The sequence below is a fragment of the Danio rerio genome, chromosome 1 (genome assembly GCF_049306965.1).
Source record: "Danio rerio strain Tuebingen ecotype United States chromosome 1, GRCz12tu, whole genome shotgun sequence".
NCBI lineage: Eukaryota > Metazoa > Chordata > Actinopteri > Cypriniformes > Danionidae > Danio > Danio rerio.
In genome coordinates this window covers 25,031,334-25,048,755 of record NC_133176.1, presented here as the reverse complement: position 1 = coordinate 25,048,755, position 17,422 = coordinate 25,031,334, and the positions used below count along the sequence as shown (strand labels likewise).

General features: G+C 39.4%; 8 non-coding genes across 8 annotated transcripts; all 8 read left to right on the top strand.

The window, feature by feature from the left end:
* Nucleotides 1–5,788: 5,788 nt before the first annotated feature.
* trnaq-cug (transfer RNA glutamine (anticodon CUG)) lies at nucleotides 5,789–5,861 on the top strand. The gene has a single exon. It is a non-coding gene; the product is annotated as a tRNA-Arg (tRNA).
* Nucleotides 5,862–6,646: 785 nt separating this feature from the next.
* Nucleotides 6,647–6,719, top strand: trnar-ccg (transfer RNA arginine (anticodon CCG)). The gene has a single exon. It is a non-coding gene; the product is annotated as a tRNA-Arg (tRNA).
* Nucleotides 6,720–7,358: 639 nt separating this feature from the next.
* Nucleotides 7,359–7,431, top strand: trnar-ucg (transfer RNA arginine (anticodon UCG)). The gene has a single exon. It is a non-coding gene; the product is annotated as a tRNA-Arg (tRNA).
* Nucleotides 7,432–8,300: 869 nt separating this feature from the next.
* Nucleotides 8,301–8,373, top strand: trnaq-cug (transfer RNA glutamine (anticodon CUG)). The gene has a single exon. It is a non-coding gene; the product is annotated as a tRNA-Gln (tRNA).
* Nucleotides 8,374–9,870: 1,497 nt separating this feature from the next.
* Nucleotides 9,871–9,943, top strand: trnar-ccg (transfer RNA arginine (anticodon CCG)). Its single transcript has one exon. It is a non-coding gene; the product is annotated as a tRNA-Arg (tRNA).
* A 1,235-nt stretch (nucleotides 9,944–11,178) lies between these two features.
* On the top strand, nucleotides 11,179–11,251 carry trnaq-uug (transfer RNA glutamine (anticodon UUG)). Its single transcript has one exon. It is a non-coding gene; the product is annotated as a tRNA-Gln (tRNA).
* Nucleotides 11,252–12,024: 773 nt separating this feature from the next.
* On the top strand, nucleotides 12,025–12,097 carry trnar-ccg (transfer RNA arginine (anticodon CCG)). The gene has a single exon. It is a non-coding gene; the product is annotated as a tRNA-Arg (tRNA).
* A 1,498-nt stretch (nucleotides 12,098–13,595) lies between these two features.
* Nucleotides 13,596–13,668, top strand: trnar-ucg (transfer RNA arginine (anticodon UCG)). Its single transcript has one exon. It is a non-coding gene; the product is annotated as a tRNA-Arg (tRNA).
* Nucleotides 13,669–17,422: the final 3,754 nt, after the last annotated feature.

The following is a 17,422-nucleotide window of genomic DNA, read 5'->3' as shown; positions in this document are numbered from 1 at the left end:
GTCAAACTAACAGTACTCAATACTTATTACAGTACTCAACACGCCTTCGCTGATGGGATATTACCAATTAAATGTAACATTTCCACCAGAGGATGAAGCTTTCAAAAAGTACTATCAGCACTGAAAATCATGAAAACCACGACTGAGCACCAATATTAAACTCACCAATTTAGAATGATATTTGAAGGATCACCTGACATTAAAGTTTGAAGTATGAACCCTGGAAAATATTTTGGGATAAAAGAGTTTTTTTTTTTTTCAAATTAAAGCAATGTTTCATAATATAGATGATTTTTCACACCTGTCCAAATACCACAGGTGTGATACCTGCACTCAACTGACCTTTAACCTTACCACTCAACTGAAACCGATTCCATTCCATGAAAGATTTCAGAATTGTACATGGAAGAACAGGTGCTTCTTTGTTGTTAATATATTGCAATAAACAACCTCGTCAGTCGTCACCGCAGCAATGCTTGGTCTCCATATGTGTACAGAAAGAATATCATTTTTTATTAATTTGTTTGCAAAAAAAAAAAAAAAAACTTGTTTAACCCAGTCAACAATCGTGTGGTGTTTTACTAGCAGATGTTGGATCTCCCTGATGAACACTAAGCTAAACTTTCTTAACGCCAACTAAAAGCTTTACATTCTGACCCAGATAGTACATTGGTTCTACAGCACTAATGTTTGTTCATCATTTCTATATTAACGTATTGAGCATTTTCTTTTTTTATTTCTGTATGGCAATGCTGGTGTGAAGCCCTTACAAAAATAACTGCAGTAAACTGAAGTAAAACTGCAGTATAACAGCAGTATAGAAGTATGACTGCAATAAATTTAAGTATAATTGCAAAATTGCAATACAATGAAGCATAAACACAGTTCAAATACAGTACAATAAAGTTCAACAGCAGTATAAGCTGCAGTAAATTGGGGTAAAAACAAGTAAACTCCGTCTTTACTGCACCTGTGCAGTATGCCAATGTATAATATGCCAATGGTGTGGTAAGAACTGTACTGCACTTGTGTTCCAAAGGGTTTGTTCTTCAACATCTTTCAAGAATATTTTGTACTTTTTCACAGATGTTTTTTGGATTAAAGTAATTTTTTAATAAGAATTTTAAGAGTTTATTTGCAAAAACGAAAAATAAAAAATAACTGTAGTGAACTGAACAGTAAAACAGCTGTAACCTATATATTTTTATTTGATTTATTTATTTTCAAACAAAAATATCATATATAAAAAATACATAAAATTTCTTCTTTTACTTGTCTCTTCTTTGTACATGATACATGTTTTATCCTTTTGGCATCTTTGATAAATTATATGTTTGATTCCATTTTTTACCTTTACATTTTGTAACATAGACCCAAAGGAAAGAAAAAATACATGGAACTGCAAATAGAAAAAAAAAAAAAACATAGTACTGCAAATAGCCATTAATTAAAATTTCATAATACCTTTCTCTTTTTATCCTTTTTCAATCACCTTCATCATTATATTACTTTAATAATATATATTTATACCGTTTTTTTTATTTGAATATTATCCTGACATTGTTTGAGAGTCTGATCTAGACTGTTCCATAGTTTCACAACACAAACAGACATACACAAACTTTTTAAAGTTGTTCTTGTTTTCAACCTCCTGAAATTTAGTTCTTCTCTCAGATTATACCCCCTTGGTCATCCTTCAAAAAACTTTTGTATGCATTTCGGAAGTAGTTTATTCCTAGTTTTAAAGAGCCCATATTATGGGTTTTTGAAAAGGTGGTCTCGGCTCGATTGAAACGAACCCTGGAGCGGTTCGATTACAGTGAGAAACCGATCCGATCCGAGCGCGGTTATATCACAGTGTTTTATGCATATGTAATAGGCTTACGGCTATATGAAGAGAGAGTTATGAGTAGGACGGGAAGTTTCGCGAGTCTCCGGATGCCTGCAAACGAGTGATGATCTCCCGGTAATCTTGCGTCTCCCTCCCTCAAATAGGCATCGTCGCGCACACTTCTCACCCCTCCCCACCGCGTCTCTCCTCAGACATGTCGCGCGCGCACCCTGTCAATCACCACCAAACCCCCACCTCTCCTGACAGCTGAGCGGGACGCTGCAAAATAAACCCTGACACTCTGATCAATGTAAGGAGAGTTTACTCGCACGAGACTTGTTTTAGCTCTTTTGGTCCGTTTAGAAACTTTGCAGTGTGAAAGCGAACCGCTCCAAGAGCAAAGAGCAACAATGTAACAATTGTAATCTCTGTTTCGGAACAACTGAATCGATTCACAGGTGTGAAAGCACCCTTAGACACACACAGATGCCGCTGTGCTCAGCTGGAAATTATTGAAAGTCTACCCAAAGATGAAACTGTGAAGAGTCTGTGGTTGAGGTTTATTTTGCAAAAATACCTCAGCATTATAGCCCAGCCTTGTGCAGTGCCTCGGAAAACTACATGCTTACATAGAATTCATTGGCCGTTTGTTAAAGGAAGGATCAGAAAAGACCACTGATGTAACTTGAGGGACTATGTCAGAACATGGATCAGTGCATCATGGACCAGTTTCTTCCTCCACTTCACAAGTGTAAGTACGTGCGATTAAAATTGTTGCCTCGTTTACTCTAGCTTGCAAATGATGTATTTAGTTGTGTTTTGTCACTTGTAACCGCGTGTACTGTATCAGGTTAACTCTTTATATTCTCATATCGCGTGTAAAGCCACGTTGAAAATGCGATGCATGCCGTTTTGTTTACAGGTCGTCAGCTGTTTCTACACACGTGCAACGGTCAAGTTTCAAAATAGTTCAGCTCAGGTTTGAGGTGAGCTCTAGGCGAACTACAATCACGTCGCCCTCAACCCGAAAGTGCATTCTATGTATTCTGTTTTTTAATGTTTCTGTTAAGGACTTTTGTTTTGGTGTTGTGTCCTCTGAGGAGGAGGGTAATGTGCGTGTGTGTGAAAAAAGAGCAGGTAGAGTGTGAGGGGCTAGTATCAATCTCCTCAGTTCTTCTGAGGAGGAAGGTAGTGTGTGTGCGCGTGCGTGCGTGCGTGCGTGCGTGTGTGTGTGTGTGTGTGTGTGTGTGTGTGTGTGTGTGTGTGAAAAAAGAGCAGGTAGAGTCTTATGGGCTAGGAGACTCTTGTTGATCTCCTCCCCAGTTCTTGGAGTTTTCGCTCAATAAAAATAGTTAGTCGTTGGTATTTTCAAGTCCATCATCTGTATTTACATTCACCTACTTGCAGCCAAAATCCACACCTTACTCTATAAAGCGGGTGTACACTGTGACTACTTTTATATTGTTGATTAGCTGCTGGGCATTTCACTCTGTCTTGCGCTGAAGGCTGTCAGTGTCAACCAATCGGAGCAGACTGTCATTGGTCCAATCAGCGCAACTTAGCTTAGCGCTAAGGAGGTGTTTGGGAACAACTGAATCACTGAACGATTCATATGGCAGTCGCTGGGATAATTAGGTAAAAATAAATGCATATTATTAGACCATGAAAGTGTTTTTTGACCTTGCATGCATATTAGACTGTTGTTGGAGACCCTTACAACCAGAATGTGACCCTATTTCATGCATAATAGGGGCTCTTTAAACATAAATTGTGCTGTTTTAAATTTAACCAAATCATTGAACTTAAATATTTTTAATAAAAAAATAAAGGATTTGTATGCTCCAGATACCGCACATGTTCTATTAGTCTAATTACTTTTTTTCTGCATTCTGCAGATGGATCGTAAATTTGATTTATATATATTTCCCTAAATTTCAATACAATAACTCATATATTGTAACATAAAATTGTGTTATATAATATATACATTGATTTATTGTCCAGGATAAATCTTGCTTTATACACTATTGCTAGTTTTTACTAATTTTGATATCACATTGTTTATTTGTGTTTTCCAACTAATTTTATGATTCAGTAAACACCAAGAAGCTTAATTGCATATACTCTTTCTATAACTTCATTATCAATATGTAAATCTATATTACAACAACTTTTTAATTTCCCAAAAAACATAACCTTAGTTTTACTAATATTTAATAACAGTTTGTTTACATCAAACCATAATTTAAATTTATTAATTTCTGTTTTAATCAACTCCATAAGTTTTGGTGAATTATTCCCAAAACAAAAGATACTGGTATCATCTGCAAAAAAAGTAAACGTAAACAGCTCTGATTTCTTACACATATCATTAATTTGAATTATAAACAATATTGGACATAAAACTGATCTTTGTGGTATGCCACACTTTACATTTGGATATGATGATTTATGATTGCCAATTTTAACTAACTGTTGCCTATTTTTTAAATAACAGCTTATCCAGTCCAAGGCTACTCCTCTAATACCATACCATTTATTGTATCAAATGCCTTTTTCAAATCTATACAAATTCATACTACCTTCTCTTTTTTATCTATCTTATTAAAAATTTCATCAATAATTTCTGTTAATGCCAGAGATGTTGATCTATTTTTCCTGCAACCATATTGTTCATCAGCTAAAAGGTTATGCGTTTCTATAAAATTATTAAGCCTGTCTACAAAGAGTTTTTCTAAAATTTTTGAACACTGAGATAGTATAGAAACTGGCCTATGATTTGTAAAGTATTGTTTATCTCCAGATTTATAAAGTGGAATTACCTTTGCAATTTTCATTTTATGTGGAAATTTACCAGATTGGAAATATCTATTACAAATATAGATTAATGGTTCTACAATGTCTTCTATCACTTTCTTAATTATATTCATATAAATATTATTCCAATCCATCGACTATTTATTTTTTTAATTTATTTTCAATACCTATTATTTCCTTTTTATCTACTACTTTAACAAAAACAGTGTAACAAATATGGCCTACAGACACATAATTGTTTTGCTTTTATTCAACAACTGAGCCAACTTTTGCCCAGGGAAGACGCAACACCAAAAAATGGCCCAGTGGCCTAATGGATAAGGCACCAACCTTCAAAGCTGAGGATTGTGGGTTCAAGTCCCACCTGGGTTGTCTTTGATGCAGTTCCTTTTAAGTTGGCTGTGCAAGACAATCCAGTGTGATCTTCAAAAGGCTGCTTTATACCCTTAGGTCGAAAAGACATGACTCTGAGTTACAAGAACTTCCTGAGCCATACAACAGATATGGCAAATGAAAGTATTGGCCCAGTTCCCTAATGGATAAGGCATCTGCCTTCTGAAGCTGGGGATTGTAGGTTCAAGTCCCATCTGGGTTGTGTTTGTTAGGTTACATTTAAGTTGTGTGAAAAAAATCCCGACTTGTCTCCTCAAAGCTTAGCCGTGATGATCTGAGGACAATAGTTAGCTTCGAATTCTCAGACTTGCTGCACACTTCAATTAAGATTCATCCAATCTTGCTTGAATGTGACGTTACAAACCTAAAAGGTTCCGCTAAGCTCTGGTAATGGAGATCTTGACTTCAAGTACCCCGTGGCTTTCAACTAATGGTCTCATGTTAGGTGGATGATGATGAAATGCAAACAAGAAAATAGCTGCAGAAAGGATGTGATCTCAAGTTAATGAGAGTGGCCTTTTCTGGAATTTGAAACTCAAGACCAGACACACCATACGCGAGAACCATACCCCAGGACCAATGAGACACGAATGTGGATGATTGCACAAAGAAAATGTTTGTCCATTAGTTGCACACATCTCATTTGACCAAATGCAAACTGGCATCGAGATCCTAAAGTGCAGTTTTCCATGCGTTGACATCTTATTGAAGGCATACAAGAGATCCATGACAAAAGGCTGGCAACATGGCCCAGTGGCCTAATGGATAAGGCATCAGCCTCCGGAGCTGGGGATTGTGGGTTCAAGTCCCACCTGGGTCGTATTTGAAGGTCTCACTTCAAGTTGGGAGCAATGTTTGGTGGATGAAACACAGTAGCTGTGAAAACCTTCTTGGGATGTGCTTGCATGTCATGAACTTCCTGCATTGGCATGCATAATACCTGTTGTGATTAAAAGGGTAACGAGATACCTAACGCCAAAGTCCTTTTTGAATCCTGCATGGTGCCTACAGAGAAGAGACTGCGTACAAACACAAAAATGGTGCTTACATATTAAGCTGATGGTTTGTTCAAGATCCATAAACAAATGTAACAATCGCATCTTTGACGCTCCTTTTTTTTGTCTGTATAATTGTACATGTTAGGGGGATTTAGATCAGAAGTCCACTAAATTTTCATTAACTAAAGTGACAGCAAAAGTTGCTTCAACTAACATAGAAAGCACAGCACCGCTGCTTTTTCTGTGACTGACGTAAGGCTCATCCGGGAATTGAACCCGGGACCTCTCGTACCCTAAACGAGAATCATTCCCCTATACCCAGGAGCCCTGTAAAACCACTCTGCAGTGTCACAAAAAAATTCAGTGAAAATTATCTAATATACTTTATGTTCATGTTGTTTTTGTTACGTGTGTTGTTTTTGTTACGTGTGTCAGCAACTCCCTGGAGGCATAGTACAGTTCACAGGCAGCAAATGTTTGTCCATTAGTTGCTCACATCTTATTTGACCGAATGCAAACTGATATCGAGATCCTAAAGTGCAGTTTTCCATGCGTTGACATCTTGTTGAAGGCATAAAAGAGATCCATGACAAATGCCAGGCAACATGGCCCAGTGGCCTAATGGATAAGGCATCAGCCTCCGGAGCTGGGGATTGTGGGTTCAAGTCCCACCTGGGTCGTCTTTGAAGGTGTCATTTTAAATTGGGAGCAATGTTAGGTGGATGAAACACAGTACCTGTAAAAAAAACTTCTTGGGATGTGCTTGCATGACATGAACTTCTGGCATTGGCATGCATAATACCTGTTGTGACTAAAAGGGTAACGAGATACCTAACGTCACAGGCCTTTTTGAATCCTGCATGGTTCCAACAGAGAAGAGACTGCATACAAAAACAAAAATGGTGCTTACATATAGAGCTGGTGGGTTGTTCGAGATCCATAAACAAATGTAACAACCGAATCTTTGCCGCTCCTTTTTTTTTGTCTGTATAATTGTACATGTTAGATGGATTTAGATCAGAAGTCCACTTAATGTTCATTAACTAAAGTCACAGCAAAAGTTGCTTCAACTAACAGAAGCACCGTAGAGAACACAGCACCACTGCTTTTTCTGCATTGCTCATCCAGAATTTGAAGCTGGGACCTCTCGCACCAGAAGCGAGAATAATACCCCTAGACCAACAAGCCCTTTAAAATCACTCTGCAGTGTCACAAAAAATTCAGTGAAAATGATCCAATATACTTTTTGTTTATGGTGTTTTTGTTACGTTTGTCAGCAACTCCCTGGAGGCATATTACAGTTCACAGGCATCAGAAACAGCCCAGTGGCCTAATGGATAAGGCACCAGCCTTCGAAGCTGGGGATTGTGGGTTCAAGTCCCACCTGGGTTGTCTTTGATACAGTTCCTTTTAAGTTGGCTGTGCAAGACAATCCAGTGTGATCTTCAATTAGCTAGCTTTATACCCTTAGGTCGAAAAGACATGACAATGGAAAACTCCTCAGTGAAACCTTTTTTGTCATTAGGTGTACACACCAGATCGTCCGAATCCAATATGGCATAGGGATCCTAAAGTGCTGTTTTCTGAGTTACAAGAACTTCCTGAGCCATACAACAAATATAGCAAATGCTAGTTTTGGCCTAGTGGCCTAATGGTTAAGACATCTGCCTTCTGAAGCTGGTTATTGTTGGTTCAAGTCCCATCTAGGTCATGTTTGTTGGGTTACATTTAAGTTGTGTGAAAAAAATCCCGACTTGTCTCCTCAAAGCTTAGGCGTGATGATCTGAAGACAATAGTTAGCTTTGAATTGTCAGACTTGCTGCAAATTTGAATTAAGATTCATCCAATCTTGCTTGAATCTCACTGTCACGTTACAAACCTAAAAGGTTACGCTAAGCTCTAGTAGTGGAGATCTTGACTTCAAGTACCTGTGGCTTTCAACTGATGGTCTCATGTTAGGTAGATGATGATAAAATGCAAACAAGAAAATAGCTGCAGAAAGGTTGTGATGTCAAGTTAATGAGAGTAGCCTTTTCTGTAATTTGAAACTCAAGACCAGACACACCATACGCGAGAATCATACCCCAGGACCAATGAGACACGAATGTGGATGATTGCACAAAGAAAATGTTTGTTCATTAGTTGCACACATCTTATTTGACCGAATGCAAACTGGCAGCGAGATCCTAAAGTGCAGTTTTCCAAGCGTTGACATCTTGTTGAAGGCATACAAGAGATCCATGACAAAAGGCTAGTAACATGGCCCAGTGGCCTAATGGATAAGGCATCAGCCTCTGGAGCTGGGGATTGTGGGTTCAAGTCCCACCTGTGTCTTTTTTGAAGTTCTCACTTCAAGTTGGGAGCAATGTTTGGTGGATGAAACACAGTAGCTGTGAAAACCTTCTTGGGATGTGCTTGCATGTCATTAACTTCCCGCATTGGCATGCATAATACCTGTTGTGACTAAAAGGGTAACGTGATACCTAACGCCAAAGTTCTTTTTGAATCCTGCATGGTGCCTACAGAGAAGAGACTGCGTACAAACACAAAAATGGTGCTTACATATTGAGCTGATGGTTTGTTCAAGATCCATAAACAAATGTAACAATCGCATCTTTGCCACTCCTTTTTTTTTGTCTGTATAATTGTACATGTTAGGGGGATTTAGATCAGAAGTCCACTAAATTTTCATTAACTAAAGTCACAGTAAAAGTTGCTTCAACTAACATATAAACACCGTAGAGTGGACATCACAGCTGCTTTTTCTGTGACTGACGTAGGGCTCATCCAGGATTTAAACCCAGGACCTCTCGCACCCTAAGAAAGAGTCATACCACTAGACCCACGAGCCCTGTAAAACCACTCAGCAGTGTCACAAAAAATTCTGTGAAAATGATCCAATCTACTTTTTGTTCATGTTGTTTTTGTTACGTGTGTCAGCAACTCCCAGGACGCATATTACAGTTCACAGGCACCAAAAAATGGCCCAGTGGCCTAATGGATAAGGCACCAGCCTTTGAAGCTGGGGATTGTGGGTTCAAGTCTAACCTGGGTTGTCTTTGATGCAGTTCCTTTTAAGTTGGCTGTGCAAGACAATCCAGTGTGATCTTCAAAAGGCTGCTTTATACCCTTAGGTCAAAAAGACATGACTCTGAGTTACAAGAACTTCCTGAGCCATACAACAGATAAGGCAAATGAAAGTATTGGCCCAGTGGCCTAATGGATAAGGCATCTGCCTTCTGAAGCTGGGGATTGTTGGTTCAAGTCCCATCTGGGTTGTGTTTGTTGGGTTACATTTAAGTTGTGTGAAAAAAAAATCCTGACTTGTCTCCTCAAAGCTTAGGCGTGATGATCTGAAGACAATAGTTAGCTTTGAATTCTCAGACTTGCTGCACATTTGAATTAAGATTCATCCAATCTTGCTTGAATCTCACTGTCACCTTACAAACCTAAAAGGTTACGCTAAGCTCTAGTAGTGGAGATCTTGACTTCAAGTACCTGTGGCTTTCAACTAATGGTCTCATGTTAGGTGGATGATGATGAAATGCAAACAAGAAAATAGCTGCAGAAAGGTTGTGATGTCAAGTTAATGAGAGTAGCCTTTTCTGGAATTTGAAACTCAAGACCAGACCCACCATACGCGAGAATCATACCCCAGGACCAATGAGACACGAATGTGGATGATTGCACAAAGAAAATGTTTGTCCATTAGTTGCACACATCTTATTTGACCGAATGCAAACTGGCTGCGAGATCCTAAAGTGCAGTTTTTCATGCGTTGACATCTTTTTGAAGGCATACAAGAGATCCATGACAAAAGGCTAGAAACATGTCCCAGTGGCCTAATGGATAAGGCATCAGCCTCCGGAGCTGGGGATTGTGGGTTCAAGTCCCACCTGGGTCGTCTTTGAAGTTCTCACTTCAAGTTGGGAGCAATGTTTGGTGGATGAAACACAGTAGCTGTGAAAACCTTCCTGGGATGTGCTTGCATGTCATTAACTTCCCGCATTGGCATGCATAATACCTGTTGTGACTAAAAGGGTAACGAGATACCTAACGCCAAAGTCCTTTTTGAATCCTGCATGGTGCCTACAGAGAAGAGACTGCGTACAAACACAAAAATGGTGCTTACATATTAAGCTGATGGTTTGTTCAAGATCCATAAACAAATGTAACAATCGCATCTTTGCCGCTCCTTTTTTTTTTGTCTGTATAATTGTACATGTTAAACGGATTTAGATCAGAAGTCAACTAAATGTTCATTAACTAAAGTCACAGTAAAAGTTGCTTCAACTTACATAGAAACACTGTAGAGAGCACAGGACCGCTGCTTTTTCTGTGACTGACATAGGGCTCATGCAGGATTTAAATCCAGGACCTCTCGCACCCTAAGCAAGAGTCATACCCCTAGACCCACGAGCACTGCAAAACCACTCTGCAGTGTCACAAAAAATTCAAGTCCCACCTGGGTCATCTTTGAAGTTCTCACTTCAAATTGGGAGCAATGTTTGGTGGATGAAACACAGTAGCTGTGAAAACCTTCTTGGGATGTGCTTGCATGTCATTGACTTCCTGCATTGGCATGCATAATACCTGTTGTGACTAAAAGGGTAACGAGATACCTAAGGCCAAAATCTTATTTGAATCCTGCATGGTGCCTACAGAGAAGAGACTGCGTACAAACACAAAAATGGTGCTTACATATTAAGCTGATGGTTTGTTCAAGATCCATAAACAAATGTAACAATCGCATCTTTGCCACTCCTTTTTTTTGTCTGTATAATTGTACATGTTAAACGGATTTAGATCAGAAGTCTACTAAATGTTCATTAACTAAAGTCACAGTAAAAGTTGCTTCAACTAACATAGAAACACCATAGAGAGCACAGCACCACTGCTTTTTCTGTGACTGACGTAGGGCTCATCCAGGATTTAAACCCAGGACCTCTCGCACCCTAAGCAAGAGTCATACCCCTAGACCCACGAGCACTGCAAAACCACTCTGCAGTGTCACAAAAAATTCTGTGAAAATGATCCAATCTACTTTTTGTTCATGTTGTTTTTGTTACGTGTGTTGTTTTTGTTACGTGTGTCAGCAACTCCCAGGAGGCATGTTACGGTTCACAGGCACCAAATAATGGCCCAGTGGCCTAATGGATAAGGCACCAGCCTTTGAAGCTGGGGATTGTGGGTTCAAGTCCTACCTGGGTTGTCTTTGATGCACTTCCTTTTAAGTTGGCTGTGCAAGACAATCCAGTGTGATCTTCAAAAGGCTGCTTTATACCCTTAGGTCGAAAAGACATGACTCTGAGTTACAAGAACTTCCTGAGCCATACAACAGATATGGCAAATGAAAGTATTGGCCAAGTGGCCTAATGGATAAGGCATCTGCCTTCTTAAGCTATGGATTGTTGGTTCAAGTCCCATCTGGGTTGTGTTTGTTGGGTTACATTTAAGTTGTGTGAAAAAAATCCCGACTTGTCTCCTCAAAGCTTAGGCGTGATGATCTGAAGACAATAGTTAGCTTCGAATTCTCAGACTTGCTGCACATTTGAATTAAGATTCATCCAATCTTGCTTGAATCTCACTGTCACCTTACAAACCTAAAAGGTTACGCTAAGCTCTAGTAGTGGAGATCTTGACTTCAAGTACCTGTGGCTTTCAACTAATGGTCTCATGTTAGGTGGATGATGATGAAATGCAAACAAGAAAATAGCTGCAGAAAGGTTGTGATGTCAAGTTAATGAAAGTAGCCTTTTCTGGAATTTGAAACTCAAGACCAGACCCACCATACGCGAGAATCATACCCCAGGACCAATGAGACACGAATGTGGATGATTGCACAAAGAAAATGTTTGTCCATTAGTTGCACACATCTTATTTGACCGAATGCAAACTGGCTGCGAGATCCTAAAGTGCAGTTTTTCATGCGTTGACATCTTTTTGAAGGCATACAAGAGATCCATGACAAAAGGCTAGAAACATGTCCCAGTGGCCTAATGGATAAGGCATCAGCCTCCGGAGCTGGGGATTGTGGGTTCAAGTCCCACCTGGGTCGTCTTTGAAGTTCTTGCTTCAAGTTGGGAGCAATGTTTGGTGGATGAAACACAGTAGCCGTGAAAACCTTCTTGGGATGTGCTTGCATGTCATTAACTTCCCGCATTGGCATGCATAATACCTGTTGTGACTAAAAGGGTAACGAGATACCTAACGCCAAAATCTTATTTGAATCCTGCATGGTGCCTACAGAGAAGAGACTGCGTACAAACACAAAAATGGTGCTTACATATTAAGCTGATGGTTTGTTCAAAATCCATAAACAAATGTAACAATCGCATCTTTGCCGCTCCTTTTTTTTTGTCTGTATAATTGTACATGTTAAACGGATTTAGATCAGAAGTCAACTAAATGTTCATTAACTAAAGTCACAGTAAAAGTTGCTTCAACTTACATAGAAACACTGTAGAGAGCACAGGACCGCTGCTTTTTCTGTGACTGACATAGGGCTCATGCAGGATTTAAATCCAGGACCTCTCGCACCCTAAGCAAGAGTCATACCCCTAGACCCACGAGCACTGCAAAACCACTCTGCAGTGTCACAAAAAATTCAGTGAAAATGATCCAATCTACTTTTTGTTCATGTTGTTTTTGTTACGTGTGTTGTTTTTGTTACGTGTGTCAGCAACTCCCTGGAGGCATATTACAGTTGACAGGCAGCAAATGTTTGTCCATTAGTTGCTCACATCTTATTTGACCGAATGCAAACTGGCATCGAGATCCTAAAGTGCAGTTTTCCATGCGTTGACATCTTGTTGAAGGCATAAACGAGATCCATGACAAATGCCAGGCAACATGGCCCAGTGGCCTAATGGATAAGGCATCAGCCTCCGGAACTAGGGATTGTGGGTTCAAGTCCCACCTGGGTCGTCTTTTAAGGTGTCATTTCAAGTTGGGAGCAATGTTAGGTGGATGAAACACAGTACCTGTGAAAATCTTCTTGGGATGTGCTTGCATGACATGAACTTCTGGCATTGGCATGCATAATACCTGTTACAACTAAAAGGGTAACGAGATACCTAACGTCACAGGCCTTTTTGAATCCTGCATGGTTTCAACAGAGAAGAGACTGCATACAAAAACAAAAATGGTGCTTACATACAGAGCTGGTGGGTTGTTCGAGATCCATAAACAAATGTAACAACCGAATCTTTGCCGCTCCTTTTTTTGTCTGTATAATTGTACATGTTAGATGGATTTAGATCAGAAGTCCACTTAATGTTCCTTAACTAAAGTCACAGCAAAAGTTGCTTTAACTAACAGAAGCACCGTAGAGAACACAGCAACACTGCTTTTTCTGCATTGCTCATCCAGAACTTGGGACCTCTCGCACCAGAAGCGAGAATAATACCCCTAGACCAACGAGCCCTTTGAAATCACTCTGCAGTGTCACAAAAAATTCAGTGAAAATGATCCAATCTATTTTTTGTTCATGGTGTTTTTGTTACGTGTGTCAGCAACTCCCTGGAGGCATATTACAGTTCAATGGCATCAAAAACAGCCCAGTGGCCTAATGGATAAGGCACCAGCCTTCGAAGCTGGGGATTGTGGGTTCAAGTCCCACCTGGGTTGTCTTTGATACAGTTCCTTTTAAGTTGGCTGTGCAAGACAATCCAGTGTGATCTTCAATAAGCTAGCTTTATACCCTTAGGTCGAAAAGACATGACAATGGAAAACTCCTCAGTGAAACCTTTTTTGTCATTAGGTGTACACACCAGATTGTCCGAATCCAATATGGCATAGGGATCCTAAAGTGCTGTTATCTGAGTTACAAGAACTTCCTGAGCCATACAACAGATATGGCAAATGCTAGTTTTGGCCTAGTTGCCTAATGGTTAAGACATCTGCCTTCTGAAGCTGGTTATTGTTGGTTCAAGTCCCATCTGGGTCATGTTTGTTGGGTTACATTTAAGTTGTGTAAATAAAAAATCCTGACTTGTCTCCTCAAAGCTTAGCCGTGATGATCTAAGGACAATAGTTAGCTTCGAATTCTCAGACTTGCTGCACACTTCAATAAAGATTCATCTAATCTTGCTTGAATTTTACTGCCACGTTACAAACCAAAAAGGTTCCGCTAAGCTCTGGTATTGGAGATCTTGACTTCAAGTACCTGTGGCTTTCAACTAATGGTCTCATGTTAGGTGGATGATGATGAAATGCAAACAAGAAAATAGCTGCAAAAAGTATGGGATTTCAAGTTAATGAGAGTGGCCTTTTCTGGAATTTGAAACTCAAGACCAGACACATCATACGCGAGAATCATACCCCAGGACCAATGAGACACGAATGTGGATGATTGCACAAAGAAAATGTTTGTCCATTAGTTGCACACATCTCATTTGACCGAATGCAAACTGGCATCGAGATCCTAAAGTGCAGTTTTCCATGCGTTTGAATCGTGTTGAAGGCATACAAGAGATCCATGACAAAAGCAAACCAACATGGCCCAGTGGCCTGATGGATAAGGCATCAGCCTCCGGAGTTGGGGATTGTGGGTTCAAGTCCCACCTGGGTTGTCTTTGATACAGTTCCTTTTAAGTTGGCTGGGCAAGACAATCCAGTGTGATCTTCAAAAAGCTAGCTTTATACCCTTAGGTCGAAAAGACATGACAATGGAAAACTCCTCAGAGAAGTCTTTTTTTGTCATTAGGTGTACACACCAGCTCGTCCGAATGCAATATGGCATAAGGATCCTAAAGTGCCGTTTTCTGAGTTACAAGAACTTCCTAAGCCATACAACAGGTATGGCAAATACTAGTATTGGCCCAGTGGCCTAATGGATAAGGCATCTGCCTTCTGAAGCTGGTTTTTTTTGGTTCAAGTCCCATCTGAGTCATGTTTGTTGAGTTACATTTAAGTTGTGTTTTACTAATTGTTTTGATGTTTTATGCTGATCATGTTGTATAATCATTTTGTGCAGATGTAACTGGCCAGCATACTGACTCTAAACGACTCGCTCACACTTGACCACTCGCACTTGCTCTCTATCTCTCTCCTTTTCCACACATTCACACTCTCTGTCAGTGACAGTGCTGCGCATATCAGTTTCCCCGCATTTGTCAGAAGTTAACCCCCAAATCAGGCCCGGCGCCAGGATGTCATAACTGAGAGGGCATTTTAATCCCATAGGGGGTCACTAGACCTGCTGATTTTGATCCCTCTTGTTTCTTTCATTTAGGCTAGTTATTCACGTATTTCTTTGCATTACTCCCTAAGTTACTGACTTAAGGCAATAATATACTTTTTATGGTAATAATAATAATAATATGTACAGTTTCACTATTATTGATTTCATCAATGAAGGTAAATGCAATGATACCAATTATTAATGCAGACGGACATGGCTTCAGCGTTAACGAGTGCTTAAAATTAAACTTTATTCTCCTTATTTCTTTCTGCTTTTTTCAATTAGTATAAATGTTTAAAGATTAAGGTTTAAAGTTTAATGTTTAAAGTCACACTAGCCCTGATGGAAGAAATTGTCTTGTTTTTAGCTCTGCGAAATATGCGAAGTGTAGTACAAGCAATAAATGGTTTAGTCCAGATTTACCCCCTCGCAGTTTATGTAATGGTATGGCCCTGATGTGTGTACTTGAAGATGTAGTCTTTGCCTGTGTGTGCACTAGAGAGAATAAAGTTGTTCTATGTGTAGCCTGCAGGGCGTGTATTAATAGCGTCAAAGCATTAGTTACAACAAGAAGTTCACCCAACTTTAAAATGAGTTTGAGGCAGAGGTGAGAAAGGGCCGTCATCGCAGCTTTCGCTTATGGTTTATATGCTTTAATGACGTCCTCCAACATTCAGAGGAATTTGTGGGTACGAGAGAGGTCTCAGGTCTGGTGGGAGCAAATTGTGGCGACTGACCACTTTCCTCCTCTGTGTTTCCTCTGATGTCGTTTACCGCTTCGGCATCTCCACACACGCTCTTCTTTCTGTCATTAAACCGTGGAGAAGCACCACATTGTCGCAAGTTTAATGATGTACAGAACGGAATGCCTAAATAAATCCGATCTGCCTGTTTACATGACAGTCGCATTGTCACATATCCAATCTATATCTGATTTATTTCCACATATGAAGGAGGCCTGAAACCGATCTCTGAATATCCGAATGCATGCGTTTTTTCATGTTTACACGGTCATAGAACAGATCCGACCTGTGTCACATATGAGCAAAAAATCAGAATTTGGTCACATTTAACTGGCAGTGTAAATGAGGCCTAAGTGCGGCACAGTAGAACACTGTATCGGTGAAGGCAAGAAACATCAGATGATACCTGCTAGAGGATGTTGACCAGCAAGAGGTAAATGATAGTGGATAGGAAAAGTTTATCTTCAAGAGGATCGCTACAGTGATTGACGCAGCAGTCGGGAGAAAGGTTGAAGAAAGCAAGCACATAAAAGATAGTACTTAGAAGCAACACAAAGGTTTGTGAACTGTTGTTGAAATTTAAGTAGTGCTGGTATTTCCAACATCTTCATTTAAGAATAAAACTGGGCATTTTCCTATAATTTTTGGATTATTGAACTTTATAAACTGAAGGGACAAACTAATGCATAACTTATATTATTAAAAGACTGAAATAGACAGTTCTGTGTTTTTGTATACATTATAGTTTTTCATTGATCATATTTTACAATCTGTATCCATATTTTTGGTACTTCCAATACATAAGTTTAAATTTATATAGTTAAGATATAAGTCTCCTTGAGCTATTTTCGTTATTAAATTTCAATTACACAAGATTAGCTCAAATAGTTGGCCATATTGAAACTTATGATACACTCCTATGAATATCATATTATAGTAAATACAGAATTGTCATGTCAGAAACAAGTGAAAAAAAGGGATGTCCATTAAAGAAGCTGTGTGTGCAGATCTAGTAGCAAAGAAAAGCTATAATGCAGAACAGACTCTACCATCACAACAGGGTGAAATGGCTGAGCAGGATAAAGTAGTTGCACAAGTAAAACAACTTCAGGTCAGTGCGGATAAAACACAGACCTCAGATAGAAAAAAGCCAACGTGTGCGTATACTCACTGATAAGGGTAAAATGTTGCAAGAAGCTAGACTGAACAATCTAAAAGGAAGCTTTGAGCAGAAATATAAAAGATGGAAGTATCACATCAACGATTGAAAAGAATTAGATTTTTGAGGTTTTGAGCACCATTAATGCCCTTCAGTCTGAGGTTGACAAGATTTATGACGAAAAAAGAAAACATCACAAGCCCTGAGCCAGAAATTCGAAGAAAAAACGATACCTATCTTGCCATTACTAGTGCTGCAAATAAGAAGGCTCAATGAAGAAGCTGAGAATTCACCCCG